The following is a 22003-nucleotide window of genomic DNA, read 5'->3' as shown; positions in this document are numbered from 1 at the left end:
AAGAAGCAATATATCATAAATATATGATTTTATCATTACATAGTAATCATTATATTCAATAATGATATTGCTTATCAGATATTGAGCATCTATAGTATGCCTAGTCTCTCTGTTGAGCACACTATATACAAGGTATAACTTACAGAGGATTCCATGAGGAAGTGCATATGCTCAATATCTGGTAGGCAGATATCTTCCTATGAGTAACTTACTATCAGTCTCACTTTAGAGATCAAATATTTAGGGTCCAGAGAGAATAAATAACTAGCTTGATAGTATATGGAAAAGCTGGGATTTAAACAAATTATCTCACTTTAAAATAAATTTTATCAACCAAGATGCTATACTGATTCTAACATAAAGGGTGTATTTTCATTTCAAAAATGAAATAAGAATTTTAAAACATGAAATAAAAAATAAGGGTTGGAGTTGTGGCTCAGTGGTAGAGTGCTCGCCTCGCACGTGCAAGGCCCTGGGTTCAATCCTCAGCACCACATAAAAATAAATAAACAAAATAAAGATATTGTGTCCAACTATAATTAAATAATAAATATTTTTTTAAAAAATAAAAAATAAGAATAAAAGCAGGGGCACTTAGTCAAATTGCCAGTTATCCTGAAAACAATTTTATAAGGATTATTTCCCAATCAGCAATTTTATAGAATTTTCTTTGTCTCTCTGCCTTTTGCTTACTCTTGCTCTAGATTACACATATGTAAAGTTCATGGTAGTCAAGAATATATTTACATCTATGCATGTATATATGTACATATGAACATGCATATATACTGATTACTTTGTAGTTCATATTCTTTTTTTTTCTTTAATTTTGAAGAAATTTTAAGCATATAACCGATACTTCCAATTGCAATCCAACCCTACGAGGTACTTCTAGCTTTCACCCATTTTATAATTTTTTCTCCCTTTTCCAGTGAGAAGATTGGTTTATGACAACATTAACTCATTTACTCCAGTACAAACAAGATAATTTGAGACTTGCTGCACTTATATTACTACATAAAACAACCAGGGCTGGGGCTGTAGCTCAGCGGTAAAGCACTTGCCTAGCATGTGTGAGGCACTGATTCCATCCTCAGCACCACATAAAAATAAATAAATAAAATAAAGGTATTGTGCCCGTCTGTAACTAAAAAATATTTTTTAAAAAACAGCCAGGTTTGGGCTGGGGTTGTAGCTCAGTGGTAGAGCACTTGCTTCGCATGTGTGAAGCACTGGGTTTGATCCTCAGCACCACATAAAAATAAATAAACAAAATAAAGGTATAAAAAAATTTTCAGAAAGAAGATTTCAAGTTTAAATAAAATGAACAATAAGGTTAAAAAGTTAAAGATTTGGGTACAGTTCTTTTTATCTCTAGATTGAGGGTGTATAGACAAGGTGCTGTGTTCAAAAGTTACATGGGTTGGGTATTTTCAAAGTAGTTCGGTTATTCATTTGAAATACACTTGGGTTCATTTGTTTCTGTTTTTATTCAGTTTTTGGTGTACCTCCACCTCCACCCCTGCCACCCTTATTGATCCAATTTTATTTATGTAAATGAAGAACATTAACATGATTTCTAAAGTCAAAATTATAAAAATGTAAAAAACCTAGGTGTCCATCAATGGATGTATGGATGAAGAAAATGTGGCATATATACACAAATGGAGTTTCATTCAGCCATAAGGAAAAATGAAATTTATGTAATTTGGAGGAAAATGGATGGAACTTGAAACCTTTATGTTAAGTAAAATAAGCCAAACTCAGAAGTTCAAGGTTAGTATATTTTCTCTCCTATGTGGATGCTAGAGAAGAAAAAGGGGAAAAAAGTTGTGGGGAGTAGGGAATATCATGAAAATCAAAGGGAGATCTATAGAGGAAAGGGACTGGGGGAAGGAGGAGGAGAGGAAACGGAGAAATACTGTTGTTTTATTCAGCTTTATGTCACTGTGACAAAAAGACCTGAAAAGAACAACTTAGAGGAGGAAAAGTTTATTTTGCCTCACAGTACCCGAAATCTCAGTCCAGTGTCTGCTGACTCCATAATCCTGGGCCCAAGATGAAACAGAACATCATGTCAGAGAGCTTGGCAGAGGCAAGCAGCCCAGGACATGGCAACTATGAAGCAGAAAGAGAGCTCTGTTTACCAGGGAGAAAATATAAACCCGAAAGTCATGCCCTCAGTGACCTACTTCCTCCAGCCACACACTACCTGCCTATAGTTACTGCCTAGTTAATTTGTATCTGTGGACAAATCCACTGATAAGGTTACAGCTCTCAAAACCCAATCAATCATTTCACCTCTAAACCTTCTTTCATTGTCTCACACATGAGCTTTGGAGAACACCTCATGTCTAAACTATAACAACTGGGGAATGAGATTAGAAAAATTATATTGTTCTGTTTTGTCATGTAAACATGTAATAATGAATCCTACCACTATGCACAATTATATTGCACCAGTAAAAATATGGAAAAATTAAAACTGCAAAAACATATATTCATATATATAGGATTCCCTCTCTCATCCATTCCAACCTGTACCCTAACCTCTGAAAAAATCTTAGATAATACATGGTTTGCATCCTGACAAAACTCAATCTTATCCACCAAAATATTATTCCCTAGCATTTGATTTTCTAGAGAGGGCAATTAGAAAACAAAGTCTATAAAGTCTTCTTGTGGGGTTAATCATGAAAAAAAGGTTCAAAAGCACTACAATAATCTATTCCCCATAATTATAATTTTGTCATTTTTAAGAATGTTAAATAAATTGAATTATACAACTCACAACCTATTGGGATTTGATTTTTTTTTCATGAAGCATAACATGCTTGAGATTCATCCAAGTTGTTGTGTATATGAAAAATTCCTTTTAATTGTTAGGGAGTGTTCCATGGTATGAATATACCAGTTTATCTAACCATTCATCCACTTCAGGCCTTCTGGGTTGTTTTCAGTTTTAAAGATTATAAAATAAATCATCTATAAACATTTCACATATATTTTTTTTTGTGTGTGTGTGTGTATGAAAATATGTTTTCATTTATTTGTTATACATGCCCAGTGCAATTGTGTTGGGTTTTATGGTAAGTATGTTTAACTTTTGTGGGTGTGTGTAGGCAAAGAAAGAAAGTTTGGTGAATGTTGATGTCAAACATTATTCAAGAAAGACCAGATAGGAAAGGTACTTTGACAAGAGAGCTCAGGTATTCTCCAGGGCCACATGCAAATTTCACACAAGCTGGGAGTGGGGGTGCAAACTTGTAATCCCAGCCACTCAGGAGACTGAGGCAGGAGGATTGCAAGTTCAAGGATAGCCTCAGCAATTTAGTGAGGACCTAAGCAACTCAGTAAGACCCTGTCTCAAAATAAAAAGTAAAAATAAAAAGGGCTGAAAATGTGGCTCAGTGGTTAAGCACCTCTGGTTCAATCCCTGGTGCTCACACAGTGAAAGACACAGGCTCCAGGGATACCAGGAATGACCTCAGCCATTCACCACCATCTGGGCAAGCTTGTCATAGTTGATACAATCACTGGTGCCCTCATGCCTTGCCACCAGTATCTCTACTTCTTCTCTGTCATCTTTTTATCCAGTGTGACAAGGAGATGATGGATTTCAGTGCCCATGATAATACCATTCCTTCCTTGTCAAACACCCAAAGACTTTTGGCATAATCCTCATAGATTCCCTGGTTCTTGTTCTTGGCCACTGACTGCAGGATGGGCAGGAACTGCTTCAAGTCCAGCACCTTCACATTCATCTCATCACTCTTGGAGTTCCCCAGGATACCGAGCACCACAGCATTGGTGGCACTCACCACATCCCCACACTGGCTATACAGAATCTTATCATTGCACATTTGGTCAAACAACTGGAAGGGCTTCTTGAATTCTGCAGTATAGTCCTCCATAAAAATCACACATCTTGAGTGCTCAGCCAAGTGCATGTTTAATTGTATAAGAAACTGCCAAACTATTTTCCAGATTGTCTGTACCATTTTAGATTCCTGCCAGCAATGTATGAAAGATCCATCTTCTCTACATCCTCAATAGCATTTACTAACACCAATATTTTTATTTTATCCACTCTGATGGGTATGTAATAATATTTCATTATGGTTTTACTTTGCATTTCCATAATGACTGATAATGTTGAATATCTTTGAAGGTGCTTATTTGCTTATTGGTAGTTTTCAGCACACAGATCTCCTATGCTCTGTTAGAATTATACCCAATTATTTCATTTTATTTGATGATCATAAATAGTATGAATAATAGAATGTTTCTCATTCTGTTTTGCACATACAAATATTGATATTTAGGCTGGGCATAGTGGCGCATGCCTGTAATCTCAGTGGCTTGGGAGGCTGAGGAAGGAAGATCACAAGTTCAAAGCCAGCCTCAGCAACTTAGCAAGGTTGTAAGCAAATCAGTGAGACTGTCTCTAATAAAATATTAAAAAGGGCTGGTAATGTGGCTCAGTGATAAAGTGCCCATGGGTTCAATCTCCAGTTCCAAAAAAATTTGATATTTATGTGTTTATCTTGTGTCCAGTGTTCTTGGATCTTGTAAGATGCTTTGCTTATAAGTTCTTGGTATTTTCTTTTTAAAAAATATTTTTGTTGTTGTTGATAGACCTTTATTTTATTTATTTATAAGCAGTGCTGAGAATCAAACCCAGTGCCTCACACATGCCAGGTAAGTGTGCTACCACTGAGCCACAGCCCCAACCCCAGTTCTTGGTACTTTCTTATAGATTCTGTGGAATCTTATATTCACGCAATATGATATAGAGAAAATTGTATTGCCTCCTTTCTAATTTGTGTCTTTTCTTTCTTTATCTTGCCTTTTTTTACTGTCCTGGACTTCCAATACTATGATGAATAAATGGTGAAGGTATACATCCTTGCCTTATTCTTGGTCTTATTCTAGAGCATTTAATATTTTACCATTACTTAAGAGGTTAGCTATAGGTTTTTTGTAAATGTTCTTTATCAAATTGAGGACATTCTTCTTTATTCTTACTTGAGTGAGAGCTTTTATCATGAATGAGTATTCAATTTTGTTGCAATTTTTTCTAAATTGGTTGATATATGTTTTCTTTAGCATATTAATATAGTAGATTACATGGATTTTCTGAATATTGAACCACTCTTGCATTTCTGAAGTGAGCCCCACTTCATTGTGGTATATAATTCTTTTAAAATATTGCTGGATTCAATTTGCTAATATTTTCTTGAGGATTTTTGTATCTAAGCTCATATGACATACTGGCTTATGGTTATTGTTGTTTTATTATTTTTTTACTACCTTTGCCTATTGTTGGTATCAGAGTACCACTGGCCTCATAAAATGTGTTGGGAAACGTTCGTTCTACTTCCATCTTTTGGAAGAAATTGTGTAAAAGTGATATTGATTATTTAAGTGTTTGGTAGAATTCTCTATTGGTGTTTTGAAATTTCAAATTTGTTTTATGAAAGTTTTAAAATTACAAATTCATGTTATTTAATAATTATAAACTATTAAATTTATGTATTTCACCCTGGGTGAGTATTTTTTTTTGGGGGGGGGGTAGGTTTTGAGCAATTGATTGATTTCAGATTGTCAAATGTCTGTGCATAGAATTATTCAAATAATCACTTATTATCTTGATAATGTCTGCAGTATGGGTAGTGATATGCCTTCTTTCACTTCTGATATTAGTAATTTGTGTCATCTCTCTTTTTCTTCAGCATACCAAGAGATTTATCAATTTTACTGGTCTTTCCAAAGAATCAGCTTTTTCATTCATTGATTTTCTCTATTGTTTTTCTCTGTTCAATTCATTGAATTCTGCTATTATCTTTACTATTTCCTTCATTTTATATGATCTGTCTTCATTTTTCTCTTGGTTTTCTTTTTCTTTTTCTTTCTTTCTTTCTTTTTTTTTTTTGGCACTGGGGATTAAACTCAGGGGCACTTAATCACTGAGCCACATCCCCAGCCCTTTATTATATTTTATTAGAGACAGGGTATCACTGAGTTGCTCAGGGCCTTGCTAACTTGCTGAAGCTGGCCTTGAACTTGCAATCCTCCTACCTCAGCCTCCCAAGCCACTAGGATTATAGGCGTGCACCACCATACTCAGCAAAATGTTGCCTTTTCATTTTTATTCCATTCAGCATAGTTTTTATGTTCTCTGAGACTTCCTTTTTTAATCATTAGATTATTTAAATATGTACTATTTAATTGCCAAGTGATTGGAGATTTTCCCTTTGGCTCTCCATTGCTGTTTTCTAGTATGAAACCAGTATGGTCAGAGAACAATTTACTATGACTTAAATTCATTTAAAATGAGATTTATTTTTAAAAATTACTGTTACGTAGGTTATGGTCCATTTTGGTCATGTGTCATGTGCTTTTGGAAAAGAATATATATTATACTACATTTAAGTTTGCTCTAATTAGTTATACATGACAGTAGAATGCATTTTGACACATTGTACACAAATGGAGCACATTAGATTTTATAAATGTAATGCTGGGCAGAGCATTAGATTCAGTGGTTAATGGTTGCACTAGTTTTCTATGGCAACTATAAAAAGTAACCACATACTGAATAGCTTAAAACAACACAAATTTATCATCTTACAGTTCTGTTATTCAGACATCTAAAATGGATCTCACTAAGCTAAAAATAACAGGGCTGCATTCCTTTCTGGACACTCTAAAGGAAAGTCCATACTGTACCCTTTCCAGCCTCTAGAGGCTGCCCATGTTCTTTGGCTCATGGTCCTCTTGCTCCATTTTCAAAAGCTGCTCTGGATTGAATTCTCTTTACATCACTCTGACCTCCACTTCTGTCTGCTTCTTCCACATTGAAGGACCACTGTGATTACATTTAGCCTACTCAGACAATAAAAGATTATCTCCTTATTTTAGGACCAAGTGGTAAGCAACCTTAACTCCATTGGTTACTTTGTTTTCTCTTTGCCATGTAATATAAAAGGAAGGGTGGTGGAATGAGATGGACATTATTACCCTATATACATGTATGATTACACTAGTGGTGTGACTCAGCACAATGTACAGCCAGAGGAATGAGAAGTTATGCTCCATTTGTGTACAATGTGTTAAAATGCATTCTACTGTCATGTATAACTAATTAAAGCAAAATTTTAAAATATAAATAAATTGCCTGTTATTTGTGTAGTTTTGTGGCTAGTTGAGCTTCCTCCTCTAAAGGGTAGAGTATAATTAAAATTTATTTATTTATTTAGTAGATTCACATAGTGACTTTGTTCTCTAGGGCATCCCTACTTTTTCAGAAAGTAATGAAAAAAGAAATATGCTATATTTTTCTTGAAGTTGTGTTTGGGTTCATTCTGTTTCACATTTTATTCCAAATGACAAAAAGAGGACATTTAGGTCACTCATTATGTAAAAACTTCCTGACTCAAGTTTTCTCGTTATGGAAGTTATATGAATTCCTAAATACTAGCCTATAAAAATAATAAAAATAGAAAATTTTATTATTCATCCTGAACTATTTCAAAAACTCTACCAAACTTTACATTTTGTTCTCAGGTACCACTCTTGAATCTAAGAAATTTTGACTTAACTTTAAAACAGGGACATCTGTTTTAAAAAGCACTTAGGAACATTTCAGCATTTTCTTTAATAATTCATTAGACTACCTTTAGCCTCTGTATCCCAAGAAGTCTAGGCCACTGTTTTGCTCAGTAATTATACAGAGGAACTGGAGTAGAGGTTGGTGTATCTGAATGATGTGGTTGTTAAAGTCACTTGTAAACTTAATAGCTGAAAAAGAAGTAAAGTTTCTCAGATCAACCTGCATTTGATTTCAATTAATTCTGCTTAGGTCCAAATGTGGCTTGATGAAGAAATTAGAAGTAAGTGGGAGGTGTGTCGTTTTCACACAATCACTTAGGAAAGAAAGAGCAAAAATGTTTAATATCATCATAGAGTCTTCATATCTTGAAAGAATTAAGAAGAACTAATGGTCATTAAAATCACCCATATGATGCTAGAATCTCCTTTTTACAATACTCTCACTGAATTTTTGCTTATATCTGCAATGACAGTGAACCCAATTCCACTTTCTTACATTGATCCAAAATCTGCAGCTTCCACCCATTATTTCTACTTCTATTCTGTGAAGCCATTCACAAAAAGCCTAATATATTTTCCACAAATATTTGAAATCAACTCTCATATCCTCCACTTTATAACATCTCTAGGCTGAATGTCTTTAATTCCAAGTGTTCATCCTATGACAGTGGAGGTGCTTAACAATACCTGGGAAATGGAAGAATGAGTGGTTATTCTTCTTTGAAATATTCGTTTTCTACATCATTTTAAAAATGAATATTTGTGAAATAGTTACTAGGTATTAATTTTCTTTAATTTTTGCTGTTTGCTATGTTTATTTTACAGTTAAACAAATTGAGACATGGAGAGGCTAAGTCACTTGCCCAAAATCATAGATGTAGAAATAATGAAACTGGAATTAAAAGTATAGCAACAAAGTTTGCATTATACTATGCTGTATTCTTTAAAAAGTAGGCAAGAAAAGAGCACCAATATCATAGGAGTGGAACAGAGTAAAATAGGACTATCATTGCCTTTTTAAATATTACATTTCCACAAACATAGCCTTAACATCAATTTAATGTGTGGGGAGACAATATTATTGACACACTTTTGGTTTAATCTTTTAAAGTGATAGCATTTTCAATCTGCATTCATGCAATTGGGAGTTTTAACTCAAATATACGACCTTATATTTCGCCCCTGTGAAATTTCATCTTTCTTGATTCAGTCCATGTTTCTGATTTGTCAATCTTTTTGAACTCTAATCTTGCTATCTAATAAAGCCATCATTCCTCCATGTTTGTGTCAACTACAATACAAATGAGTCAGTAATACTTTCTATATCTTCTTGAGAAGATTGATGATCAGGAGCATATTGTAGAAAGTCACCTGTGACAAACCACTAGAACTGTCCTTCAAGGATGCCATAATTTCACTTATCAGCACCCTTTGAGCACAATCATTCAGCCGGTTGCCAGTTCATCACATTGGTTAAACAGCCCATTCCTAGCTGAAAGGTAGAAACTATACAAATGTCCATAAATGAATGTATATGTATAAGCAAAATGTGATATATATATATATATATATATTATATACACAGTGGAATATTATTCAGTTTTTAAATGGAATGAAATTTCAATACATACTGCAATATGGATGAGCTATGAAAACATGCTAAGTGAAATAAACCAGCCACAAAAGAACACATACTGTATGATTCCACTTCTTATATAATTTCTGAGATTAGCCAAATTCATAAAGACACAAAGTAGAATAGACATTATCGGGGACTAGAAGGAGAATAAAAATAATGAGCTATTGTTTAATGGGTGCAGATTTTCTATTTAGGATGATGAAAAAGTTCTGGAAATGGATAGTGGTGATGGTTTCACAGCACCATGAATGTATTTAATGACACTGAATTGTTCATGTTAAAATGGTTTATGTTATGTTCTATGTATTAGCACAATTTTAAATAGTCATCCAATATTTCTCTGCTTTTCAAACAACTCTGTCAAATTATTTACTGAAGTCCAGAAGCACTATGTCTACATTTTATGATTAACCAGTTTGGTAATGCAATCTTCCTCAATGACTCTATTCTTGAAAAAATCAAAATTAGTCTGATATCTAGATCTATTTATCTATAAACATACAATTCCAGTTGGTACCATCTTTACCCAAATATGTAACAGCATTTTTAATAACCCTTGCTATAATATTAGTTTGCATCAACAAGTTATTCTTTTAAGAAACTACTTTTTAAAGAAATCTACTTTCTTCTCTTTGGAAAAAATCTCTATCATGTATTAAGTTTCAACCACCTAATAATCATTCAAAGACTTTCCTTCCATGTTATGTATATCTTCATTTTATACATTGGAAAAAAATGAGGCTCAGAGAATAATTTATGTGACTTAACTGAAGCCACACATTAGTGTCACATCCAGGATTCATCACAACGCTGTCTAGTTCTAATGTCCTTGTTTATTCTTTCAAGCTCCTTTGTCTACTTCTACTCTTGCAGGACATCTCTTTTCTACAATCAGAGAAATAAAGGAGTATAATCAGACTTAGAATTATTCCTTTTCTATGTCATCCATCAAATAGCATCATTATCCTTAAGCACTATGTATGTATCTTTTTTAATCTCCTTCCTCTTGCTGCTCTGAATATAGATTCTCTAAGAATCTTTTTTGGTTTTCAGCATTTATTGCAACTCTCAGATCATTTAAAGGTCTTTATGGTGACTATTCATGATTACCTATGTCATCTTCTATGTATTTGTCCTTGGTTATATTTTCTTCCTTTCTTGTTTTCAATAATTCATTCAACCAGAAAACCTTAACTGAGGACCTTATGAGCTAGACACTGAGGGTATGGATGTGAGCATGATAAACATGGTTCCTGTCCTTATGGAGTTTGTAGTCTAATGAAAAAGGGAATTAGAGACATTTATATTGCAACATGGAAAGCACTAAATAAAGGTGAAGCACTCAGAGAGTGGCATGTCTGGCTTCTGATCGGGAACCTTCCTTGACTAGCAATGAAAGAACAAATTAAAAATGGGTGATGTTGAGAAAGAAGATTTTTGTTCAGAAGTGTGCCCAGTGCCACACCATGGAAAAGGGAGGCAAGCACAAGACTGGGCCAAATCTCCATGGACTGTTTGGGTGGACGACAGGTCAGGATTCTCTCACACAGATGCCAACAAGAACAAAGGCAGCACCTGGGGAGAGGATATACTGATGGAGTATTTGGAGAATCCCTGGAACAAAAATGATCTTCACTGGCAGTAAGAAGAAGGGAGAAAGGGCAGACTTAATAGCTCGCCTCAAAAAAGCCACTAATGATTAATAGCTACTGCCTTATTTATGACCAAACAGAACTGTCTCGGCTTTTTTATGTGTACCATAATTTAATTGATGTGATATACCAGAAATCAGATCATGAGTGACTGACAAAATATTTTTTTAATATTTATTTTTTAGTTGTAGTTGAACACAATACTTTTATTCCATTTATTTATTTTTATGTGGTGCTGAGGATCGAACCCAGGGCCCCATACTTGCTAGGCAAGCGCGCTACCACTGAGCTACAGCCCCAGCCTTGACAGAATTATTTTTGTTGGACAATCCTGATTTAAGCAAAACTGACTTGTACTTAAATTAATACTTGGCTTATACTCCCACTTCAGTAAATTCTATCACTGTTTCCCCTTTTTGAAGTTATGGTTGGACTTAATTAGTAATGTTCAGTATTTCATAAAAATGGTGAATGACATCTGAAAACTGATTTATATTTAGATTTATATAACGGATTATGTGAATATGGGGGAAATCCCTTCACTCTCTCAGAACCAAGCATGATTCACATTTGTTTTAATTTGTGTTCATTAGCCTATTAAAGGCAATGGTTGAAGATAATGAAAGCAGTGCCTACTTTATATTTTTGTTGACCATGCCAATTTAGTTAGAATTCCCCCCGTATCTAAAATGCTATTCTTTCCTTATGGAGAGGCATTTTAGTATGGTTTATGTATGATATTAAATAAAGAATATTTAACACTTCTCACAAAAAAAGTGAAGCACTGAGTTCTGTGAAAGTTCAGAGGAAGGAAAACTAAGGGTGCATGATGAGACAAGTGATAAGAGAGAAAGCAGGGCCATGGAAATATTCCTGGAAATGACGCATGAACTGAATTTTAAAGGATTAATAGTAGGTCTGGAGAAGAGGGCAGGGAAAGGATCACAGCAAAAGAACCAATATGTTCAAATCCCTAGAACCAAAAGAGAGCTTGATGGCTTCACAGAATATGAATAATGTGGTGTGGTTGGACTTTAAGATGAAAGCAGAGGAATACTCTGGTTGGAGGTGGAAATCACAATCTGGATCACAGCCATGCAGCACCTTGTAAACTATGCTAAGTTGATTACACTTTATCCTGAACATTATAAGACGTGTTTGCTTGATTTTAAGCAGGGCAGTATCATGATAAGGTAAATGTCTTATTTTCTAGATAGTCTGGAAGCAAAGTGGAGAATAAACTGGGTGAGGCTATGAAAAAATAAAGTGTCAGGGCCAGTGAAGAGGATGCTACATGGGGTGTGAGGCCGAAAGCCTAAGGGAAAAACTTGGAAAATCAAAGCAGAGTTTTCTAGAGTTTACTAGTGCTCAGGAATCAAAGAGCAGCATTAAGGACCTCCCAGGGGGTGGGCCTTTACAAATGTTGCAGTCCTTGGGGGGCTCTGCATGAAAACAAGGGAGAACCAAATCAGCCCAAACAGTACCCAACTGCAACACACCCTTCATCAGCTCATACTGACTGGGCTAAGAAGATTGTTCTGATTGATCACCCTTTCTATCTGCCTAGCAGATAAAAGTTCTAAGAAAAAAATAGGTACTTCCTGAAGGAAAACAGAAAACAATGGTGGGAGTCAGATTCTCTCTATTTTTACATGTGATGTTCCATGTTTAATTAAAAATATTAGATGTTCTGCAAGGACAAAACAAATAGGGAATCCAGAAATTTGAGTTAACAAAGACTTTAAAATATTGATGATTAGCTGGGCTCAGTGGCACATGCCTGTAGTCCCAGCACTTGGGAGGCTGAGGTGGAAGATTCATGTGAATCCAGAAGTTTTGAGATAAGCCTGGGCAACTTAGTGACATCCCACACAGTCTCTCATGTCTTTTCACCCTTGTAAGTATATAAGGTACATATGTGTACTTAAAACTCTATATAAAGCTATATACACTTAAAACTCTCTATATGTACATATATAGAGAAGTTACTTATGTGTTTAAGAAATATAAAAAATAGATAAGATGGAAAATTTCATCAAAGAATTTGAATCCATAAAAAATCATCAAATAGATATTCTAAATCTGAAACCTAATCTCTGAAATTAAGAACTACATATAAGCACTTAACAAAATAGAGCTGGTGGAAGCCAGGATCAGTGAATTGAAAGACAGTTAAATACACAGCATCCAAACCAAAGTACACAGAGAAAAAAACAGATAGGTGGAAAATATCTAATATATATGTAATTAAATCTCAGAAAGGCGAGAACAAACTGGGCAGAAGTAGTATTGAAAGAGATTATGGTAAATGCAGAAAAATTCTTAAGAGCAGTCAGAGGCAAAAAGAAAAATTATCTTCAAAAAAGTAAAACAGGTCTTAAAACAGACTTTTCTTTTCTCCCTCCAAACATTTTGAAATCTACTAACCTAAAATCAAGGACACATTTTTAATGATGCCTTTAGATTTTTTTCATTATAGTTTACTGTTAATATGGTCACTTTCTTTCAGTGCTATAAACATTTCCATATTATCAATGAGTTCTCCAAAATGGGCAGCCAATATGGTATGGTGGAGATAGCACTATTCTGTCTCTAATAAGCTGTGTGATCTTGAGCAATTTAGTTAACCTCTCTAGACCTCAGTGACATTTCTCTTCTGTAAAATTAGACAGTATCCACTTTGTGAGGTTAGTGTGGCACTTATGTGAAAATTACTTTTAGTATAATATACATTGTAATATAGGAATTCTGTAAAAAACAGTCAATATTTTCTTGTTGTTCACTTTGTTTTGCTTCTTAAAGATTTTTTAAGGGTTCACAGCAAATTTGAGAGGGGAGTGCAGAGATTTCCCGTATACCCCCTACCTGCCCTCACACATACACAACCTGCCAGTATCCAAAGAACAAGTAGAATTTATCTGATGCTTCACTTTTAGCAGGAAGGGAAACAAGATCCATCATCAGATGGCAAAGAGGGTGATGGTGCTGCTGATGATTATCAATTATTTGGAGCACTCTCTATGTGCCTGTTTACCCTCCTTTACCCCTAACAGTAGCCGTGTAAAATAAGTTCTATTATCATTCTCATTTAACACTTAGGGAAACTGAGGCACAAGGACGTTAAGAATGCTTAAAGTGACAGAGTCAAGATCTAAACCAATATGAATCTGGCATTGAAGATTGTGTTTGGGATATTAGATGACCCCCTCACCATTTGTTTATTCCAGGTTGACATGGTCCTTGGCAATCATGTTCACACACTTCATCTGGAAGATTTGTGTTACACACCTCAGTGACACTACTTCCATGACTCCCTCCATTAGCCTGACCCAGTTTTCTCTGTGATTTATTCACTCTCTCTTCTTTGTAATTTGTACATTGATGGCTCTGAGGTCTCAAAATAAGACATTTCCCTGTGATTTTTGTTTTTCAATGTGGTTATCATTCTACTCGTTGAACCTCCCTTTCCCACTTTGTATTTTCTCCATGATGTCTCATTTCATTCTCACAAGTTTTTCATCTTCTTCAGTGAGTAACATGGTTTCATTTTAATAGTTAAGATTCAGCTGGACTGATTTCTAGCTTCATTATTTGATAATATCCAAAGTTCTCTGCTCTCTGGACAGGGAAATGTTCTCAGCATGGGCCTAAAGCAGAGTTGGGTGTTTCCTTATCTCTTCCCTCTTCACTGTATGGAGATCTTTAGGGTTGGGATAGGAAACAGGAAGAGGAAAGTGGACTGTCATTTTCTCTATCTGTGGAAGGTTTATTTTCTCTACTTATGGGTCATAATTATAATAAAGTCCATAGTAATGATTCCCAAAATAGGATATGTATTTTCAGAGGAGGTGCAGGATAACCACTTGAAGCTTTTAAGAAAATATTAGAACTTCTACCTTCAACTTTTTTCTAATCCAAAGAAAAATTTAAGAGTCAGCTTCACTGATGTTTAATATACAAATTGACATCAGAACCCTTCCTGGATTCATACATCAAGTAGTCCCACAAAAGGCTTGGGGAAATTCTTGAGTAAGTGGAGGGTTGTACAAAGCAAATGGCACATCACTAGCACTCACCCACACTCCTTGGCTTTTAGTTTTTCAATTTGCCTGTGGAGAGTTATTGTGTCTTGAATGATAGTATCTCCTCCAAAATTCAGAGCAACCATATTAAAAGATATGGCCCTTGGGTGATAAATAAATCACAAAAGCAGAGCATTGGTGAATGGGATTAGTAGCTTCATAAAAGTGATCAAATTGCTTCGCTTCTTACTAGGAGCAGAAGGGTGATCCCTAACCTCCATCACCAGCTGCAAGCAACACTAGAGATGCTCAGATGTGTTATTTGGGGCCATATCCTAGACCTGCTGAGAATCAAAAATCTTAATGGGGGCTGGGGGTTGTAGCTCAGTGATAGAGCATTTACTTCGAAAATATGAGGTACTGGGTTCGATCCTCAGCACCAAATTAAAAAAAAATAAAATAAAGATATTGTGTCCATCTAAAACTAAAAAATAAATATTTTTTTTAAAAAAAGAAAGGTAGGGGTGATGCATGAAAAGCAAAGGGAAACCAGTTGGAGAGGAAGGGGATTAAGGGGTTGGAGATGGGGAGGGAGAGGGGGAGGGAGAGGAGGAGGGGGAGGGGAGGGAGAGGAGGAGGGGAGGGAGAGGGGAAGTGTACAAAGAGCATATAACAATGAATCCCATAATTATGCAAAATTATAATTTACCAATAAAAATACGGAAAAAGTAAAAATGCTCAAGGTAGAAGGAATCATTCTTTTCCCCTTCCACCTTCTGCTATGTGAAAGCACAATATTCCTCCCCACCGGAAAGATGCAGCAAGCAATAAGGCATGATCTTGAAAGTGGAGACAAGGCCCTTACCAAACAGCAAAGCTGCCAGTGCTCTGATCTTGGAGGCTCAGCCTTGAGAACTGTGATAAGTGTCTTTTCTTTATAAATTATCCAATTTAGGGCATTTTTTTTATAATGGCTCAACTGGACTAACACATAGGTTAAATGTATTTATGCATAATATTATATATTTTTGGCTAATCAACAACTGACATAATATAAAAATTAACTTAGAGGTTATTTGCGAAGAATTCATGGGTTGAAGTAAATGCCAATAATGCAAGCACAAAGAAAATGGCAGAGCATATGTTTCTCATTCCCTCAGAACAGACAGTTCTTTATCTTTATTTCACAGTGAAGATTGAGACACTCTAATCACATACAAAAAAAGTCAGCCAAAGTCTTTCTAATCATCGAGACCTGTATTAGAAATATGGATTTATAATTATACTTTAACTCAAGTTTGCTTTACCATATAGTTCAATTCTACACACTTCAAAATAAATAGTTGAAATGTAAGCACCTCTCCAGAACCATTCTTGTTGCCTGCCTCCTTTGTAATACAATTAAATAGGTGAATGGAGCTAGGTGCGGTGGTGCACACCTGTAATCCCGGCAGGTAGGGAGGCTGAGACAGGAGGATCATGAGTTCAAAGCCAGCCTCAGCAAAAGTGAGGCGCTAAGCAACTCAGTGAGACCCTGTCTCTAAATAAAATACAAAATAGGGCTGGGGATGTGGCTCAGTGGTCGAGTGCCTCTGAGTTAAATCCCTGGTTTTCCCCCCAAAAAAATTGGTGGATGGAAATAAAAGATTTCAAGATGATTTCAAAGTTTCAGGTAATTGGATGAGTTATGATGTAAAAATATTTTAACAAAATGGTAGATGATGTTACTTTTGGACAAGGTAAATCTGAGGTCAGATGAAGACAACTAAAAAAACTGAGTAATATATTACACACACAAACAAAAAATGGTGCAGATAGATATACATACTTAGAGTTCTGTTTTGAAGAATTTGAAAAAATTGATTTGTAAGTTCAAGTTTCTATAAATTGATATGCATTTGCCACAGGATAACAAAACACTGTACTATATTTTATTTAAAAACACATGCATTTTAAATGTTAAGTGCATTTATAACTAATAACACATTTTGAGTGAAAGAAGTCAGTTCCCAAATGGTGGTTCATAAAAACATATAAACACCATAGCATTTTAACTGGGAATGAAATATCTCATTAAAAAACTGACTTATCAGCAGATATAATGGAAGCTGAAACACAAAGGAATAGTGTTGTCATAGTGTAAAAAAATGAAGATGGCCATCATCAGTGAAAATACCGTTAAAGATGAAGCACCATAAAGACACACAGAACAACAAAATCTGAATGAACTTATAGTCAATAACCTTGTATAGAAGGGAATTCTTCAGGGCTGGGGTTGTGGCTCAGTGGCAGAGCACTTGCCTAGCATGTGTGGGGCCCTGGGTTCGATCCTCAGCACCACATCAAAGTAAATAAAGTAAAGGTGTTGTGTCCAACTACAACTGAAAAATAAATATTAAAAAAAGAAGGAAATTCTTCAGGCAGAAGGGAAATAATCCCATATGGACACTAAAACATATTTTAAAAATGAAGACCAATGAAGAGGTAAATATATGAATAAAGGCAGGTTAATTTGATTATAGAAAACAATAATAGTAAAAATTAGTATGGTTTAAAATATACATAGAATGAAAATGCATGCATTTACTGATTCAGAAAGCCTTTTGGGAAGAAAAGCAGATTATAGAAGGAAAGATTCATGTGTATTATTTTCAGTATCATATCTTTCCAAGAAATAAAATTCTACACAAAATTTTAAAATAAATGAATGAAATACATGTCAGCACTATGGAGTTTGAGTTGGCTTTCCCAGTCCCCAACATCATGGTTGGGCATATGATATACACCTGGCCAATAAAATACCATGATTGGGGACTGGGGCTGTAGCTCAGTGGCAAAATGCTCACCTAGTATGTGTGAGGCCCTGGGTTCGATCCTCAGCGCCACATAAAAATAAATAAATAAAGATATTGTGTACAACTACAACTAAAAAATAAATATTTCTCTTTAAAAAAAAATACCATGATTGGTTAAGTCGGGTATATGACCAAAGATGAACCCATAAGAATCAGCAAACACCAGCTCTAAAACTTTGGCTGAAGTGCTAGGATACAAGGACTCTTGTTTCATTAGAGTTTCTTAGCAGTAGGACATAAGTCTTGAGATTCCAAAGGCCATCTTATCTGAAATTAATAAAAAACAGAAGGAAGCAGAGATGATAGATGGAAAGAGATGTTGGATTTAAGCTCCCAGAACCAGTCAAATCCAGAACTGGTCCAATCTCTGGAATTTGCAAGTTTGCATATCGGTGAATATTTCCTTTTTAAAAAATTAAAGTATGACCACAATAAGACAAAATGGGAACATAAGTTGAGTTAAAGAGTTTTAGAATTATGACATCATCAAGAAAGTGGAAAAGAAGTAATTTGTAATAAGAATGCATGTGTAGGGCTGGGGATGTAGTTCAGTGGTAGAGTGTTTGCCTACCATGCATGAGGTCCTGGGTTTGATCCTCAGCATCACAATAAATAAATAAATAAATAAATAAATAAATAAAACAAAACCTACAACTGGTATTGTCCAGAAGAAAATTTTTTTAAAATGAATGCATGTAGCTCACTTGCCTAGCATGTGTGAGGCACTGGGTTCAATCCTCAGCACCACATATAAATAAATAAATAAAATAAAAGTATTGTGCCCATCTACAACTAAAAAAGTGTTTAAAAAAGAATACATGTGTAATTCTCTAAGATAACCACTAGAAGAATAACTAAAGAATGCACAACCAACCAAGATAATACAAGAGAAAATTGAATAATAACAAAATATTGATCTTAACAAAAACAAAAGAGAAAAATAAGACAGGCCAGTCAAGTATAAAAAATATGGAAATTAAAAACTCAAATATTGCTAATTTCATTAAGTGTAAATGGACTTGTGATGAAAATGTTCCAAGATATAGTGGTGAGACTCACATAATTCTATGAATATACTAAAAGTAATTGAATTGTATACTTTAAGTGAGTGAATTGTGTGGTATGTGAATTACATTTCAATAAGATATTTTTTAGAAGTGAAGAGAATAAATGAACTAAACCAAATTGTCAGAAAAAAATAAAGCTCAACTATATACAATTTACAAGAGAATGGAGAAACATATAACCTGTTAACACTAACCACAAAAAAGCTGATGTAGCAGCACTAATATCAGACAAAACATGACTAGAGATAAAGAAGAATATTTCATAATAATAAAAGAATCAATCAACAAGAAAAATATAACAAATTCTAAAGCAATGTATATCCATTACAGATATAAAACAAAAATTGATAAAATTAAAAGGAGAAATAGACACATCCACAACTTATAGTAAGAGTTTGAACATAATTCTATTAATAATCAATAGATCAAGAAAATAAAATGTCATTAAGAAGATAAAGATCCAAATAATAAAATTAACATACTTCCTTCCCTCCTAAATTCTGCTGAAAACACTCTACCCAGCAACAGAATATATATTCTTTTCAAATGCAAATGTAACATTTACAGAAATTGACCATATACTGGATCATAAAGTCAGCCTCTAAAAATTTCAAAGGATTCAAATCATTTAGATTATATTCTCACCATAATAAAGGTAAGCCAGAAATCCATATTACGATGATGATTAGAAAATTCTCAAATGCAGTCATGCATAGCTTAACAATGGGGATATTTCTGAGAAATGTGTTATTAAGCAATTTCATCACTGTGTCAACACTATAGAGTATAATTACACAAACTGAGACAGCTATGACATCACTAGCCTATAAAATGTTATGGGACTGCCATCGTATATGTGGTGTATCATTAACTAAAATATCATTACGCAGTGCATAATTGCACTTGGAAAGTAAGCAACATATTTCTAAATAACTAATAAATCAAAGAGTAAATCTCAATAGAAATTAGAGAACATTTTGAATGAATGATAATGAACATACAATATTTCAAAATTTTCAGAATCAAGGAGTGCTTAACATGATATTTGTAACCTTAAATGCATAGTGTAGAAAAGAAGAAAGGCTGAAAACTAATAATCAAGATTTTCACCTCAATAGGCCATGTAGGAAAAAAAAACTGCAAATGTATATCAAAGGAAGTAGAAGGAATAATTATGATGAGAACAGAAATTAATTAAGTGTCCAAATGCAATAGAAACGTCAACAAAGACAAAAATTACTTTTCTGACAAAAAAACAACAAAATGTGTATCACCCTAGAAATATTAATTAATGGGACAGAGAGAAAAAATATCAGTCATCAGTATATGAAGTCCATATAAAGTACATACTTTATACTGAAGTCCATCAGTATAAAGAAGTCTATATCACTATAGGTCCTAAAACATGAAAAAATAATATCAGGGGCTGGGGATGTGGCTCAAGCGGTAGCGCGCTCGCCTGGCATGCGCGGGCCCGGGTTCAATCCTCAGCACCACATACAAACAAAGATGTTGTGTCCGCCGAAAACTAAAAAAATAAATATTTAAAAAAAAAACAAACAAAAAAAACCCTCTCTCTCTCAAAAAAAAAAAAAAAAGATTTTAAAAAAATAATAATAATATCAGAATATAAAGAACACAAATTTAGACCAATGAATTAGGCAATTAAAAAATTTTTTAGTTATCAATGGACCTTATTTTATTTATATATTTATATGTGGTGATGAGAATTGAACCTAGTGCTTTTCACATGCTAGGTAAGTGCTCTGTCACTGAACCACAACTCTAGCCCTGAACTAGATAATTTATATGAAGTGATAAATTGCTCAAAAAACACAACTCAATGAACAGTGTCTGCTGTAGTCTGAATGTGTCCTACCAAATTCACATGTTGAAACTAAATCACTAATATGATAGTATTAGGATGTGTGGCCATTAAGAGGTGTTTAAAACTCATGAGGACTGAGCTTTCATAAATGGAATTAGTGACCTTATAAAAAAGCTTCAGAGAGTTGCCTGGCCCTTCCATATTTTCTCCCTTGTAAGCATATAACATTTGTCTCTTTTTACCCTTCTGCCTTCTTCCATGTAAGGACACAGAAGCAGATGCCATATTGGAAACAGAAAGTAAGCTTTCACCAGACACCAAATCTGCCAGCACTTTGATGCTGGACTTCCCAGCATCCAGAATTGTGAGAAATAAATTTATGCTTATGAATTATCCACTCTGAGGTATTTTGTTATAGCAACAAAAATAAATGAAGACAGTGTCACAAGAAGAAATAGAAAATCTAGGTATGTATTATATAAATTGAAGAATTTATTAAGCACCTCCCCAAAGAATACCCCAGGATCCAGTTGGCTGTATTAAATGTTTCTAGACATCTAAGGAAAACAACAACAACAAAACTAGTCTTCAAAATAGTTCTAGAGAACAGAAAAAGTGAATATATATGAATTCCTTTTATAAGGTCAAAATGATCTTTTTAACAAAATTTGACAAGGATTATACAAAGGGAAATTACAGAAAAATCTCATGAGCACATATGCAAAACTCCTAAATGCAGTATTAGCAAGTGAGTCAAGATCTATGTACAAAAGACATTACAACAAAAGCCAGAGAACTTTATTCCAAGAATACAAAGCTTTACATTCTAAAATCAATAAATATATCTACCATATTAAAAGAAAAATCGGGGAAAACTTATGCTCATCTCATTAGATACAGAAAAAAAATTTAAAAAACTACAATCTTCACTCACAATTAGAAAAAAATACTCATAGCAAACAAATAATAGAAAAGAATTCTCTTAATCTTGCAAAGTATACCTACAAAATCATTAAACACTAAACATTATGCTTAATGATAAATTATTGAAAAACTTCCTCCCTGGGATCTGGAATAAGAAAGTGTTTTCACTATTTTTACTGAATATTAAACTTAGTGTCCTAGCCAATGCAATAACACAGGGAAAAAAGTTGTAAAGAGTATATGGTAGGGGGCTGAGGTTGTGGCTCAGTGGTAGCGCACGTCTGGCATATATGAGGTACATAAATAAATAAAATAAAGGTATTGTGTCCATTTACAATAAAAAATTATTTTTTTAAAAATAGTATATGGTAGGAAAGGAAGAACCAAAACTCTTTCTATTTG

The 22003-nt window shown here is 34.3% G+C and overlaps 2 pseudogenes; one reads left to right on the top strand and one right to left on the bottom strand.

Annotated features, from left to right (window-relative positions):
• Positions 1–1802: 1802 nt before the first annotated feature.
• LOC124110155 (cytochrome c, somatic-like) lies at positions 1803–10956 on the top strand (annotated as a pseudogene).
• LOC124109019 (myosin light polypeptide 6-like) lies at positions 3488–3950 on the bottom strand (annotated as a pseudogene).
• Positions 10957–22003: the final 11047 nt, after the last annotated feature.

The sequence above is a fragment of the Marmota monax genome, unplaced genomic scaffold (genome assembly GCF_021218885.2).
Source record: "Marmota monax isolate L192 unplaced genomic scaffold, Marmota_monax_Labrador192_F-V1.1 WCK01_AAM20220418_F8-fsc00054, whole genome shotgun sequence".
NCBI lineage: Eukaryota > Metazoa > Chordata > Mammalia > Rodentia > Sciuridae > Marmota > Marmota monax.
This window is presented reverse-complemented; position numbering and strand designations above follow the sequence as displayed.